Genomic DNA, 17,114 nt, shown 5'->3' with positions numbered 1-17,114 from the left:
GCCTTCTCTCTGTAACCATGTTTTTTTTGGGAACATCTTGGAAGTGACTGTGGACATTTTGATCCCCAATGTTTTTGGCTCTTTTGTACGATATTTCTGGATGGTCTCCTATAATGTCTGCCATGGTTGTGTCCAGTTTTAAAATACCCCAATGTTTTTTGATAATTTTGAAAAAAACATTTGTTTTGTAAGCTGTATGTCGTGATAAACCTGATTTTTTGGTCATTTATTTTTTCTTTTTCTTCTGTTGTAGAATAGTGCAACGATCTTGATTCATGACTCTATTCAGGCATTTGGTGACTACCTTCTTGGGATATTTTCGAGCAAGGAAACGATTACTTGCATCTTTGCTATTTCTGAGAAATTCTTGGTCATTTGAACAATTCCGTTTGAGCCTTAAAAACTCCCCATATGGGACGCTCCACTTCAGATCTTCATCGTGAAAACTCTCCCCATGTAGCGTAGCATTCGATGCAGTGCTCTTTCTGTGCAATGTAGTTTGTAGGGAGTTATTCTCAATATATATCTCTGTGTCCAAAAATATGACCCTCTCCGAGCTTATATCATATGTGAACTTCAATTTGGCTGGAGAGTTATTCAATCTCTCAAAGTATGTTGTAAACTCTTCTCTGGTGCCATTCCAAATGATCAAAAGATCATCTATAAATCTAAGCCATAATATGATCTTCTCTCTCCACTCATAACTTGCAGTGTTCCATGCTAGATTTTGCTCGAACCATCCCATAGTAAGGTTCGCGTAGTTGGGTGAAAACGAGAACCCCATTGCACATCCCCTTATCTGTCTGTAGATCTGCTTATTGAATAGAAAGATGTTGTTATTTAAACACAATGAGATCATCTCATTCAGCATTTCATTGTGTTCCTTATACTGTATATTGCGTTTTCCCAAGTAGTATTTGCAGGCTTCGGTCCCAATGGAATATTCGATATTGGTATATAATGATACCACATCCATCGTTATTAATTTATAACCTGACCTCCATACCACTTTATCTAATTTCTTAAGCAAATCTGTTGTGTCTTTTAGATAAGATGAAAGATCTTTCACTAGGGGTGACAGGAAATGATCGATGTAATTGGATATTGGTTCCAGCAAAGAATTGTTAGCGGAGACTATGGGTCTGCCAGGCGGTTTTTCTAGGTTTTTATGCACCTTTGGGAGGCAGTAAAAGGTTGGTAATATCGGATGTTTCTTATCAAGATATCTGTGCTCATCCTCATCAATTAGACCCTTTTGTCGCCAATCTGTAAGAAGTCTATTTAGTTTGTTTTGTAGTTCTGTTGTCGGATCTTTATTTAGTGGTGCATAGCATTCCACATCTGATAGTTGGCGTTTTACTTCTTTAATATATTCTGTTTTGTTGAGGATAACCATATTTCCGCCTTTATCAGCCGGTTTTATTTCAATCGTTTTATCATCTTGTAGATTTTTTAGTGTCTCCTTTTGTTTTGGATTTAAGTTACTTTTACTCATATTCGGTGTCATTTTATATAGTTCTTCCACTATCGCTTCATGAAACAGATCTATTTTGTTCCCAGGTGGTAGGGTGGGGTAAAACTTGGATTTCAATTTGAGGCCACTTTCACTAGCCCCTTCCATAAGTATTGTGTTTTGCAGTTCAGATATGGCTTCTTTTTCTTGGGAATGAGATGTTGACCCCATTGTCATTAATGTTTCTAGTCCTTCTGCATCTTCAGCGAGTAACTGATTCGATTTTTATGGATGTTTCTGGGATCCTTTATTTTTGGTTTCTCAGCGTATATTTTTGCCAATTTCAACTTCCTTGAATACTTGTACAAGTCAATTCTTGTCTCTGCTATATTTAGGTGTGATGTGGGGCAGAAATTTAGACCTTTTTTAAGTATTTCATTTTCTGATGGAGTCAGGGTCCTCGATGATAAATTGATTATATTCAGTTCTTGCGTGTTCCCATCTTGTGTTTCTATTTCCGCAGCTGTCTCAGTCTGTCTCTTGACCATGTATTGGTCTTTACCTCTCCCCTGTCCTCTCTGGCCTCTTCTGGTTTTCTCTTCCTCCCCGGTTCCAGCCTCTTCCTCTGCCTCTTTTTGGTTGGTTGTTTGCATTTTGTTGCTCCAATGCCATCCGCATTTCCATTAAAAAGTTGGTCTTTTTTCCCATTTCAGTGGTTTGGGGGGTATTATTTTCTCCTTCAATTACATCTGTTCTAGATAAAGAATCAAAGCTAGATGTTTCTTGTGCGGATGCCTCATACTGTGGTTTCTTTTTCCTCATCTCATATTGTTTGCCGAAGGTGAAGATTCTCCCCTCTTCAAAATCCGCTTTATTCCTTTGGAATTTAACTTGTTTCCTTAATTTTACACGTTCCGCATGTTTATCCAAATTTTTGAGGATGTCTGAGTTTAGTTTTTGTTGTTCTTCTGTCAGAGTTAGTTTTTCTATCTCTTCTTCCACGCTTTGTAATTCTCTTCTTGTCTCTTTCAATGTTTTGTCAATATGTTTATATATATATATATATATATTCACTGAAAAAACCATAGGTTTCACACACGTTATAGTTAGGAATTAGCATTTAAAAAACCTTGCAAATTCAGTGAAAAAACCATAGGTTTCACTCATGTTATAGTTAGCTGGAAATTTTACTGATAAAAAACCAATGAAATTCCCCCGTTATAGTTAGTGCAGGCAACTATAACTCACGCGACCGCAATCCTAATACTGTATTTAGACACTTATTTGCCCATGTCTTCTTCCATTAAATTTTAGCTATACATATATTACAAATATTTTTTTTTCATAAAGACACATATGTCATCAGCAGAGGATTGCGGTCGCGTGAGTTATAGTTGCCTGCACTAACTATAACGGGGGAATTTCATTGGTTTTTTATCACACGGGGTGGGAAGAGTGGGGATAATATATATATATATTTTTTTTTTTTTACCGTACGCGTACGGTAAGCGTAATCGGCGATTTTTCGAAAATAAAAAAAAAATGGATTTTTGGTCATGGGGGAACTGTGGGGACCCATTAATCAAGGCTAGGTGGTAAGGAGTTGTCTAAACAGTCCCGTTTCATGTTTTTTACCTTTGTTTTTCTTCATCCATTAAGAGTGCGAGAGAGAAAATGGCGGCCGCCGCTTCCTGGTTTCGAATGATTCAAATGTTTACTAAGATCTGACAGCCAATCAGAATCGCGCTCGCGCACGTCACCGTACGCGTACGGTAAGCTTACCGTAAGCGCACCGTAAGCTGGCTCAGATATATATATTGATTTAAAGGCTATTTTCTCAGAATCTACTGAACAGATTTACACCAAACCTACAAAAGGCACTTCCTTGACCTGTAGACTACCTCTCTGCCAAATTTCAAGGAACTCTGTTCAGCCGTTCGGGCTGTAGCTGTGTCTAAAGGTCCTATGGAAAAATGCATGGGAAAAACGCGTTTTGGGACCCCCCTTTTATCTCAGCCCCCACTTGACGAATCCCCCCGAGACTTTCAGGGTAGGAGCGGAGCGTAGCGCCCCATTAGTTTTGAAAATTTCGCGAGGATTCGTCGACCGGCGCCAAAGTTATTCAAAATAGAATGTTGCGGTTTTCCTATGGAAATAGGGTCCTAACTATAACTACCTACTGGCGACCGCCAGTAGGTAATATATATATATATATATATATATATATATATATATATATATATATATATATATATATATATATATAAAACACCAGCTCCAGTTCCCCTTCAGTCCCTGAATACCAACATGAGGACTCCGGTTTCAATTAGAAGAGATTCTCTTTATTTCTTATTAGTTTTTGGTAACGCTGTCCACAGGCTTGCTCATATATATATATATATATATATATATTTTTTTTTTTTTAGCGTTTCGGGATCTTTAAAGGGGGGGGAACTTGCTAAATAAAGCATTTATGCTTTAAAATATCTCTCTTGGATTTCTTCAGAGTGCTCTCTGATCTACACGCCCAAGACGTGTTCGGTTGTTTCATATATATATATATATATATTCACTTAAAAACCATAGGTTTTAGATATGTTATAGTTAGGAAATAGCATTTAAAAAACGTTTGAAATTCACTGAAAAAACCATAGGTTTCAGGCACGTTATAGTTAGGAATTAGCATTTACAAAACCTTAGAAATTCACTGAAAAAACCATTGGTTTCAAGGGCGTTATAGTTAGCTGGACATTTCCCTCGTACAAAAACCCTAGAAATTCCCCCGTTATAGTTAGATCAGCGAACTATAACTCGCACCCCCGCAATGCACTGCTGATGATGTCACATATTACATCACTCATGACATGGTCAGTGACATCACTGATGACATTTCAAATGACATCACTGATGACATCACTAATGACGTCATTCATGTGATCATTTGATGCTTCTTGTCACACCCTAATATAACCTTTGATACACCCACTCTAAATTACATACTGCAACTCTCAAAACCATAGACACTCCAACATAAGTACATACCCCATCACAGAGTCTCCACGCGGGGGCGTGAGTTATAGTTAGCTGAACTAACTATAACGGGGGAATTTCTAGGGTTTTGTACGAGGGAAATGTCCAGTTAACTATAACGCCCCTGAAACCTATGGTTTTTTCAGTGAATTTCAAACGTTTTTTAAATGCTATTTCCTAACTATAACATACCTGAAACCTATGCTTTTTTAAGTGAATTTCAAAGGTTTTTTAAATGCTATTTCCTATCTATAACTTATCTCTAAAGCTATGATGTTTAATGATTTTCATAGGATTTCTAAATCTTTATATTTCAGTGTATCAAGTCCTTTAATTATTTTTTTATATTGTTTTTCACCATTTTTTAAAGATTGTTTTTCAATTAATTCTGTTAAAAACTTAAAAAATATTCTTTTAAAACTATTTTTTATATATTTGTTATATTTTTTAAACTATATTTTTAATACTTTATTTTTTTTTTACAATTTGTTTTGGATTCGTGCACCCTATGCGCACCTTTCTCGATCCCTGCGCAGAACATACTCACCATTTTACGATTGTAGTGTATGATCCGTGTACGGTATTTGTTGGGTACCTATTTTCGTGAGCGATGGCTATGCAACCGGTACGCGACTCCAAGCCCATACGTGACACGTATGAAGTACATTACGTGACGCTTGTGCGCTTCCGCGAAACGTCATGTGCATGTTTGACACGGTGGGTGCGTGAATCTCACGAAATATATATTTTTTTTACGGCCGGATCTGCGCACCCTGCGCGCATTTTGCCGTTTAAAAAAAAAAAAGGGGGGCCTGGGAGTCCTCTGGGACCCCCTAAGCAACTCTAGAGGGTCAGAGTATTTCTACCCTGCCCCCTTTATATCTTTCACACACTTATTTCCCTTACTTCTTCAGCCTCGCTTCTACCGAGGCACAAAATGGCTGCCAACAGTTCCTGGTTTCGAATGTTGACAGACACTTGACAGCCAATTAGCATTCAGCGCGGGATCGGGAGGTTGCGCGCACGGTTCGCAGAGGGTGCGCTCAGGGTGCGCATAGGGTGCGCGGATCCTCCGAGGCCATAGATATATGTACTTGTAACTCTAGTTTTCTCAGGAACTACTGAACGGATTTACACCATTTAAGCAAAAGACATGAGTCGGAACTGGGGACTACCTTGTTGCCAAATTTGGTGCAATACCGTTCAGCAGTTCGGGCTGTAGCTGCGTCAAAAGGTCCTATGGGAAATTGCATGGGGAAAACGTGTTTTGGGACCCCCTTTTTTCTTGGCCGCCGCTTGACGAATCACCCCAAAACTTTCAGCATAGGAGCAGACTGGAGCTGGCCAAAAGTTTGGAAAATTTGTGAAGATTCATCAACCGGCGCCAGACTTATTGGCAGCAGCGGTCCGTGGAGGGAGTTCCATGGGGCGGAAAGGCGGGGCCACATTTTGTGATGCAGGGCGCACTACGAAATTCATTTTATACATTTAATTGTTTACTTACCTCTCATTATCCATGTTCTGGTGTTTAGTACCCCCCACCCTGCCCCTCCCCCGCCCCACCTTTCCGCCCCACGGAACTCCCTCCACGGACCGCTGCTGCTTATTGGGAATAGAATGTTGCGGATTTCCTATGGAAAATAGGTCCTAACTATAACTACCTGCTGGCGACGGCCAGTAGGTTATATATATATATATATATTCAGTGAAAAAACCATAGGTTTCACACACGTTATAGTTAGCGGACATTTCACTCATAAAAAACCAATGAAATTCCCCCGTTATAGTTTGTTAAGCTAACTATAACTCGCGCACCCGCAATCCACTGCTGATGACGTAACATATTACATCACTCATGACATGGTCAGTGACATCACTCATGACATCACTGATGACATCTCAACTGACATCACTGATGACATCATCCAGTGAATGTGTGTTTTTCTGAAAATTAAATATGTTTTATATATGTATATCTCAAGGTCGATGGAAGAATAAATGGGTATATAAGTGTCTAAAAGGATGATTTGTTTTTGAAAAATTGATTGTGTAACTGACTGATTAAGTGTATCTTAGTGAATACATGGCTTAGTGAGTAATGTTTAAATATGTAATTATCTGTATCAGTCTCTCACTTTGTGTATAAGTGTCTGCATGGGTTGGTGAGTAGCTACATGGGTGTTTATATAGGATATTAGGTTGTTTTTTGAGTATCAGTCTGAGTGTCTGCATGGTTCGGTGGGGGGTATTACGTAGTGCATAGGTGCATGAATGATTGACTCTCTGGTTGTATGTGTTGAAGACAGCATGTGTGCATGACTGTATGGTTGGATGAGTGTGTGTATGTGTGTGTTAGTGAGTGAATGACTGTCTCAATAGTGTCTTTATGAGTAACTACATATGTTTTAAACTAGTATATGTGACTATTGGTGTATATAAGTGAGTATATGTGAGAGTGAGAGATTGAAAGAGTTCCTGTATGAATAAGTATGTGTTTTTATATGTGATTATTTAAAAGAGTAAGTATGTGTAAGTTTCCGTAGAAGTAAGTGTGGTGGTGTGTGTATAACTGTATATGCAAGTAAATGTATGTTTGATTCTTTATTAGCATGAGTGACTATGTGTGTGAGTAACTCTATGGATGAGTGGCATTGTGTAACAGGATGTATAGGTGTATGAGTACATATGATGAGTGAGTACATGTATGAGTGACTGTATAGGACTGTTGGTGAATGAGTGGATGTGTATGTGGATCTTAGAATTACTGAAGAGGTTGTTGTAACTGGTATTGGTATGTCCATTTTTTTGAAAATTTCAGTCTCTATTTTTGAATGTTTGTATCAAAGGTTATATTAGGGTGAGAGGAGTTCTACCACTCTGTCACAAGGATGATGTCATCAGTGATGTCATTTGAGATGTCATCAGTGATGTCATGAGTGATGTCACTGACCATGTCATGAGTGATGTAATATGTTACGTCATCAGCAGTGGATTGCGGGTGCGCGAGTTATAGTTAGCTTAACTAACTATAACGGGGGAATTTCATTGGTCTTTTATGAGTGAAATGTCCGCTAACTATAACGTGTGTGAAACCTATGGTTTTTTCACTGAATTTGCAAGGTTTTTAAAATGCTAATTCCTAACTATAACGTGTGTGAAACCCATGGTTTTTTCACTGAATTTGCAAGGTTTTTTAAATGCTAATTCCTAACTATAACGTGTGTGAAACCCATGGTTTTTTCAGTGAATTTGTATGGTTTTTTAAATGCTAATTCTTACCTATAACATGTGTGATTCCCATGGTTTTTTCATTGATTTTGTATGGTTTTTTTAATACAAATTCTTATATTAAACGTGTTTTTTTTTTTATTTGCAAGCTTTTTTACTTTTTGTTTTTTTTTTACTTTTTATTCTCTTAAAACATTATGCTTAATTTTTAAAAATTCTGCAATATATTATTTTTTCTCTTTTTTTTTTTTTACCAAACAGGTAAGATATATTAGTATAACATACTGATTTTTTTTTTCCTTTTTTTTTTTTTTACGTACGCGTACGGTAAGCTTACGGTAAGCGTACGGTTTGCGTAATGTTCGTAATATTTCTACTCTTTTTGCGTATGGTTACGCAATTTACGTAGCCGTGCGTACTGCGTACGCGGCGCGTAAGCGTGTACGCTACACGCGCACGTTACGCGGAAGTGTTTGGGCGTGCCTGTTATGCGCATGCGCGAGCGCCTGTTTTTTTACGCGCATGCATACTTTTACCGTAAGCGCTCCGTAAGCGCTCCGTAAGCGCACCGTAAGCATAACGTACGCGCACGGTGGGTCATGTGATCAAGAAACAAAACTTTTGATTGGTTCAAAGTAGTTTCAGGTCTAGAACTCTCCTACACCACACCCATTCCCCTCATTTCTGCTTGTGATCCCTTAGGAGAAGGAGCTGTGTTGTCTTTGGGATACGATGGCAGACCAGCACTCCTCTGCTGAGAGTGAGGCTAGCAGCACCACCATCAGGCAGAGAAAGAGGAAATAGAAGAGCTCTTTTATATGGGAGTATTTCACTTTTCCTGAGGGCGAGAAAAAAGTCAATGCTGCTTTGGTGACTTGTAAGCTGTGCCAGCGTGTACTTTCAAGAGGTAATCCTAACAAGAAGTATTCCTTCGGGAATCACACTATGTTACGACACCTTGAGGATGTACACCCTAGGACACATGCTCGACATACTGGAGGAAACCCTTCAGTAAGTCGACCAAGCACATCCATAGCAGCTCAGCCGAGTCCTTCTTCGGAAGCTCAGCAGAGCCCTTCATCTGTGGGGGCAGATTCACCTTTTTCTGATCCTGTGGAAACTAACCCTCGGTTTGCGAGGGTTACAATGCGGTGTTCATTTTGCCATGGTCTAATTGTTCATAAGGAGACCAGTCTTCCCCTCATTAACAACAAAATAGACCAGCACATTTATCCTACCAGCTAATGTTCCCATTCTTCCTTTCCTCTGTCCCTGCATGAACACAACGGCTCTTTTAAGAGCCAACCTTACCTCTCAATTTTTTGTAATTTTTTCTTAAAAACTTTTTTTTTTTTTTTACTTTACGCGTACGGTAAGCATATTTTTTTTTAAAACTAAAAAACAATTACCACATTACAAGGTCCTTGAGGGATTAATAACTAAATACTGAAAATCTGTTTGAGGAGAAGTGGAAGAAAGGGACCATCTAATTCCTGACTTACCTGACCCACCCAACAATTTAATTTTTAATTAAAATTTAATTGAAATTACTTGTAAAAATTGATTTTTTTTTCCAAAATTTTCTTTCACAATCTTTAAAAAAGAATGTATTAATATTTAATAAATCATTATATAATACAGTACACTTATTTACATATTTTCCAAAAACAATTTTTTGCCATTTTTTTGCTGTTTTCAGAATATATTGCATCTCACTATAAATCGTGAAAGCAATTGCATTCATCACTTAACAGCGGGCAAAAAAAAAATAACAATCTCAAAGATTGTTTTAAAAAAGCCCAGAATCTCTTTTCACTTAAACATAACATTATAGAAATGCAAAATATTCAAAAAAAATATCATCTAATAACAATAACTATTTCTTTAAAATACCGTCTGACAATTTTGTAACAGAAGCATAATTACAAAAATAATATATCTCAAATAACTCCACAATACATCTGCTTACATTTCCTTTAGGCCAAATGGTAATTTTAAAATTCTTTTTTGATTAAATTTCCAATGGTAATCTAATAAAATTCCAAAATTTAAATTGTACAGATGTTACCGATTCTCTCTAAAATTTTGGTTTCCGAAAGATTAATTAGTATTTAAATAAGTCCACAATACAATTGGTTACCTTTCCTTATGGCCAAATGGTAATTTTAAAAATCTTTTTTGATTAAATTTCCAATGGTAATCCAATAAAATTCCAAAATTTAAATTGTACAGATGTTACCGATTCTCTCCAAATTTTTGGTTTCCGAAAGATTCATTAGGAATTAAATAAGTCCACAATACAATTGGTTACCTTTCCTTTAGGCCAAATGGTAATTTGAAAAATCTTTTTATTTGAAATTTCCAATGGTAATCCAATAAAATGGTAAAATTGTTTTGTACAGATCTTGCCAATTCTCTCTAAAATTTAGGTTTCAGGAAGATTAGATAGGAATTTGCTAAATCAAAAGGCAAACGTTGCTTGAAATTCAATTGGGAATCATTACACAGTGTCCAGCCTTTTTCACATTTAAGATAAACTGTGTAATGTCCTGAAGTTACAGTAGGTCCTTCATGGAAAATTATTGCAACTGTTACAAAAGTTTTTCCTGAAATTGATAATTGCTGTCCTATAAACTTCTTTATTAAAGTATCCAATTTTGAACCATCAGCTCTACATCGTTGCATCATTAAAATTACATACTGTCCGTATTCCTTTAAAATTAATGTTGAAAACATGTCTGATTTACACTCACTACATTCCATGCTATGATTAGCATCTTTAACTAATTTAGCAAAAGTGACTGTTTTACACTCTGGCAATGTTAAATAAATAAACCTTTCAGAATCAACATTAGAGCCACATGTATGGGAACAGTTTTCACAACTATGTTCCCATTTATAAGAGAGACCAAACATATTTTCAATGTGTACCCCTTCTTCTTCCAGTACCTGAAGAAAATACATCAAGAATTCCTGTGCGTCTTGCTGTACATTTTGAGAAAACTGTGTTCGTCCTGAACATACATCTAAAAGTTTTCTAATTTCAGTAGCACTTTCTATTTTAGTTTTATCATTACTCAGCTTTTCAAAAAGGAGACTAAACTCAGAACAGAATCTTTTTCTCTGATTTACTATTATCTGTTCTTTCAAACTTTCCAGATAAAATACAACATTCAGCACTACATTAGCGTAGCAGTTGACACCAGAGCTATTTTCAAAATGACAACCTACAACCTCTTCAACATTTTCCTTTTTCTTTTTGCTTGCAATTACATCACTCCTCTTTTTTTTCTCCTCTCTACATCCTCATTATAGATATTCTCAATTCTCCTTTTTTCGAGAAACAACACGTTTTTCCAACACAGGATACTGACCTAAATGAGGAGCATAGGTTCTTCTTAATCTATTATACTCCTTTACACAATTTGCATCAGCACTAACTTTTGAGTCATCAAAGTCTATCATAAATAAACCAGATAATGTTTTCACTCGTGACAAAGCAACATAAGCCATACCTTCTTTGAACACAGTTGAACCAATGTTTACAAAAGCACAATCTACAGTCAATCCTTGAGACTTGTGAATAGTTACAGCATATGCTAGAGAAAACGGAAACTGTTTCCTACGTACATATAAGTCTTTCACAAGCATGAAACGAACTGTACAACGACAAATGTCTATAACTTCTTCTATCTGATCAAATTTTATTTTTAAACATTCAATTCCATCTTTTTTCTGGTAATTAATAAAACCCACAACTCTTCCCATAGCTCCATTCACTAAACCTTTTTCAACATCCAAATTTCTCCTTAAAAATACTCTACAGTTCATGCAAACATATAGATTTTTTTCTAATCCAGCTGTTTTGGAAATGTTCTTCTCTAGTGAATCCAATTTATTTTTCAGTTTGCCTGTCAATGTAATAGTAATTCTTTCATGCTGAATTTTGTCCACTGCTTCCAATTTCCTAATCTCTTCCTTTTCCAATTTCAAAAGTTCCTCATTGAATATTGAGCATTCACGTAGAGTTGGCATTAAGCAGATGACACTTTTCTTTTCTGCAATGTTCTTGTATATTTTTGCTGCAACTATTTCTTCCTTTGGGAATAAATTATGTAACAACCGACTCTGTAATGCTTTCGTGCCAGCTTCAGTGAGTAGTCCAATTCTGATATCTTTCAGAATACTTCCATATTCTTCATCATTTGCTTGCCTCATATTAGTAGTAAGTTCCTTGTACTCAAAGAAGGACCAAATATTTGCATTACCAATGCTTCCCAATGACTTCTTTGTGTCTTCATGTGTCACAGTATTAAACACTGGTTGTCCTTTAACTGGAGTAAGCTGTAGAAGATCCCCAAAAACTATGACATGTTTTCCACCAAATAACACGTCATAGTCTGTCCTTAGAATTTTCTGCATTCTTAAATGCACAAAGGCAAGCATTACGTTTGATACCATGCTCACCTCATCAATAATGAGAACTTGCATCTTCTTCAATACTCTTGAAACTTCCAAGCATGCTTCTCCAGTTAGCTTGTGGTATTGTATTTTGTTCTCATGCTCCACTGGTAACATTAGCAAACGATGTAAGGTGATTCCTTTTATGTTATAGGCTGCTAACCCAGTTGGAGCAGTAACCACACAAGACAAAGTTGAATCTGTTTTTTGCTGTAGGTAGCTTCTGATGACTTTGATTAAGAAACTTTTTCCAGTTCCAGCTTGTCCGCTTACATACATCCTGATTGGTTGAAATGATGTGCATGAGCACTCTTTTTTTTCATGTTGTAATCCGTGATCAATTTTGTTTCTGATCTCTTCATAAATTTGTTGCTGCTCTTCATTCAGTTGTCTTTCCAAATTTGGTAAGTCTATAAATTCTTCTTGAGCTTGATTCATAGCCGTTTCCACTTCAGTCATTGCTATTGCAGCTTCATTTTCAACGATTGGTTGTCCTAGGGGATCTTGACTGAGTGTTCCAGAACTTTGGCTGTCTTGAGAACTGTCTCTAGCTACTTCAGCTGCAATTGTAGTTTCCTGTTCAATTTCTTCATTTAACATTTGCACATAATTTCTGAAAGTACTGCATTCTATGCTGTCTTTGCAAGCATTAAAGGAATCTTCATAGTTTTGAAATTCTCCCAGTAGTTCGTCCTCTGAACGCCATGGTTTAAACAGCTGTAAAAGAGCCAAGTAGTAAAATTCCTTTTTGTCAGTAGTGTCGCAACTCAGCTTCCGGTGATTTATCAAACTTCCTTTTGTTTGCTTCACCAAACATCCTTCCTCACCAATGACTTTATATTTTCCATTGTTGATGTCTTCTGCGGCTTTCCGTGAATAAATGTAGTTCTGCAGCACTTCATAGAGACACATGTTCTCTAGATGAACACTTCTCTTTGAGTAATATGTGTCCAACATGTTTGATTTCAAAATATCTGTACTTTCTGGGTCATTCTCGGCCAAATATTCAATTTCTCCAACAGATTTCAGTACCCGATTTCTCATTGCTGCAAGGCCTAAACTTTCCCAAATTATTCTTCTTGATTTTGAGTAGAGACTTGCAGAAGATAACCTATCTGAACATTCGTAGGATCCAATTTCTCGATGCGATAACATCTTTAAACTGAAACTGTACAGCTTCTTACTGACAGTCTTCTCGTGAGAAATCTCTTCCCACATTTCTTTCAATTCAGTTTTTTCTGATTTCGTAATGTAAGACGTTACATATCGAGCAACAGCAATGGAATTGTCAGCTACATACTGTATATCCATGTTAGCATTCCACATGGATAAAATGACTGGGTTGTAGTCATTTATATTTTTTGATTCTTCTTTTCTTTTTAGGTTGTAGGTATTCTTAGGTGATTTTCTTGTAATAGTATGTCTCACAGCTGACATAAAACTGTTTACTCTTCCTTTTGAAAGAACAGGTCTAGGAAATCCAAATCGACATTTAGTGTAGAATTTATCTTTTGTCTTGTACTTCCGTCGACAGTATTTTCCACACCGATGACTTTGGAAACGTAAAACTTGCTCTTTTAACTTTTTCTCTTCTGTGCTTTTTGGTATAGCACATGTTGCATATTCTTCAATAAAAGATAACACTGCTTCATCAGTATCTGTTCCAAACTTTGGGGCATCCTTGATCCACAACAGCATATGAATATGAGGAGCACCTCTTGCCTGGTACTCTTTTCTCCAAAAGAAATCCACAACTTCTCCAAGAGGTGGATTTTTTTTATTGCAGATGAAGGACATCATAGCCTCAAATCTATGATTGAAATATCTGCAAACATTAACCGGATCCAATGAGCACAGTTCTCCTGCTGTCTTGTATTCGATGTTTTTAATGTTTGAATTTGCCTCTCGTAGAAAATCCAGTAAATCATCCCAAGCGTACTCAGCACAGCTTAGGGTAAGGAACCATGTTGGTGTTCCTAAATTCCGTAACATGCATTTTAATTCACCATGGCGTCGGTACCGATATTCATTTGTTCCACGCTGACAAGCCATCAGATTGATCAGTTGTGTTTCCAAATGATCATCTCGGTGCTGCACTTTCTCCATAAAATCCTTAGCAGACACATTTTGTAAATGTACTCCACTTTTTAAAATGTGATTTACTGCATAAGACAATGCAGACAAGTCGCTTTCAAATAAAAGATGGAACAAATAAGGAATACTTTGTCGAAATCTTGGATCTTCTGCATATAGTCTTGTAGTCCGATACTCAGATGCTGGAATCTGTTCTGGACGTTCATCGTATCGTCCTCCTTTTCCTGTAGGAAACAGCTGTGGAAAACATCGAGCTTCCAAGCTCTCCTCCCATACACTCACGGGAGTTCCTTTTGCTTTCTTCATCTGAAACAGATCAATAGTGTCTCCCATAACTTCTTTTGAATGAAGAGGATGTATGTCTCTTCATTAAAAAAAGGTTCACTACTTGAACTATGCATCCATTCTCCTAAAAACACTTTACAAAAGTTTGTTCTTTTCACTAGTCTTTTCCTTTTGCTTTGTGATTTCAGTACATTGACCATTTTATCTAATGTACGCATCCTGTTCAAAATTAAAATGAATAGTTTCCTTTTTAATTCTAAAGCCTTTGCTGCAATGGCTTCAATTTCTTTTTTTCTCTTATAAAATTTAGATTTTTTCTTATATTTCTTCACATCCTTTATCAAATTGGACATAACTCTTCTCTGAAACATTTTTCTACGAATCTCTTTAAACGCTGTTTTTCTTTTTAAGTTAATCTTTATTGTTTCTGAAGGTATATTTGCATCAACTAAATGTTCAATTTTTTCATGTTGTTTTCTATTTAAAACATTCTTTCCAGTACAGACATTTTGTACATTTTTCCTTTTTTTACAAGTGAAAATCACAATAAAACCATCACAAATTAAATATCTAAAAACAATTCCTGTGTGCACACAGAGTCATGGTTTGATATTAGTCAGAAAACGAAATTTCTTTGCCAATTTGAAAGCACACTTACTACTCTTTTTTTGACAAGTGATAAGTACTTTTACAGTCTGACACATTTTCAATCCACTTTTCAGATTCTGAAAACAACACATGTCCAAACAGCTTTTTCAGACCAGGAACATGTGTAACCTGGGTGAATGACTACACTCCAGCAAGGGCAACCAGCCTTAGTGATGCTGAATGTATTTGCATTACTGACTGCAACCTCAAACCCCACTCGGTTGTGAATACTATGCATGATTCTACAGGATAAGCAGCTGGGTGTGTGCTAAGAGTCTGCTTCTGCAGAAAAATAGGTGCCCCTTTCCTACTAATGTAAATGTAAAATTACCAGAGTAATACGCAATAAATCTCTGTCTATAATTCCTCTTTGCACACAGAGTCATGGTTTGATATTAGTCAGAAAACGAAATTTCTTTGCCAATTTGAAAGCACACTTACTACTGTTTTTTTGACAAGTGATAAGTACTTTTACAGTCTGACACATTTTCAATCCACTTTTCAGATTCTGAAAACAACACATGTCCAAACAGCTTTTTCAGACCAGGAACATGTGTAACCTGGGTGAATGACTACACTCCAGCAAGGGCAACCAGCCTTAGTGATGCTGAATGTATTTGCATTACTGACTGCAACCTCAAACCCCACTCGGTTGTGAATACTATGCATGATTCTACAGGATAAGCAGCTGGGTGTGTGCTAAGAGTCTGCTTCTGCAGAAAAATAGGTGCCCCTTTCCTACTAATGTAAATGTAAAATTACCAGAGTAATACGCAATAAAACTCTGTCTATAATTCCTCTTTGCACACAGAGTCATGGTTTGATATTAGTCAGAAAACGAAATTTCTTTGCCAATTTGAAATCACACTTACTACTGTTTTTTTGACAAGTGATAAGTACTTTTACAGTCTGACACATTTTCAATCCACTTTTCAGATTCTGAAAACAACACATGTCCAAACAGCTTTTTCAGACCAGGAACATGTGTAACCTGGGTGAATGACTACACTCCAGCAAGGGCAACCAGCCTTAGTGATGCTGAATGTATTTGCATTACTGACTGCAACCTCACACCCTAAAAGTATTCCTCATTTATACCAGTACACCTTAATTTATGGTAAAAACATAGTCCATAATATTTTACATGTTCCTTACATTTAAATTTCTCCCAAAACACAAAATGATAAACACAACTTCAACAAAAGGAATCCCAATTCTAATATTCATTTCTTAATTTACCACATACATCCCCTCTCAAACTCATAACTCACCTTTAAAATTAGTTAGTTGTGAAAGAAATGTGGCACTCAAACAGCAGATTATCAGAGCCAGGATCTCTGTTCTGTACACCTCTCTCCTCTCAGCAGAACCAGATAATGGCAATGTTTCCCTCTCTTTTTCCACACATATACATGTTAATTTCAAATCTCAGTGCTTCCCCCTTTTTTTCAAATGTAATCACACATTTCTTTTGGTTGAAAACCAACCCTTTTCCAAAAGTACCCTTCCCCCAACTTGACTTCTGCCTAGCACCCTTCCCCCAACTTGACTTCTGCCTGCTACCATAGCAACAGCTCATGGAACACTGCTCTGTGAAGTCAGGTCAGAAGTTCACCACACAATGTTTCATTTTCAAAGAGCAAGAGTGCTTGACTTTTCAAACCTAACAGCAAATCCATAGTAATGTTCTTTGGTAACACATTTTTCTGTACCAATACAAAACATGCTTCTATAAATTGACACGTACAGCCTAGTTTTTAGTGTAGAATGGTATGAAACAGCCAATGAGTTCTTTTTATTTAAAAAAAATATGTATGCCTCCATTTCCAAACTGTCTTTCATTTCTTTTTCCCATTCTACTGAAATACACCTCCTGAGTGCATCCAGATCTCCTTTGAAGATGTTCACAGTGTGG

Source organism: Triturus cristatus, chromosome 8, assembly GCF_964204655.1.
Source record: "Triturus cristatus chromosome 8, aTriCri1.1, whole genome shotgun sequence".
NCBI lineage: Eukaryota > Metazoa > Chordata > Amphibia > Caudata > Salamandridae > Triturus > Triturus cristatus.
Note: the sequence above shows the minus strand (reverse complement) of the source record.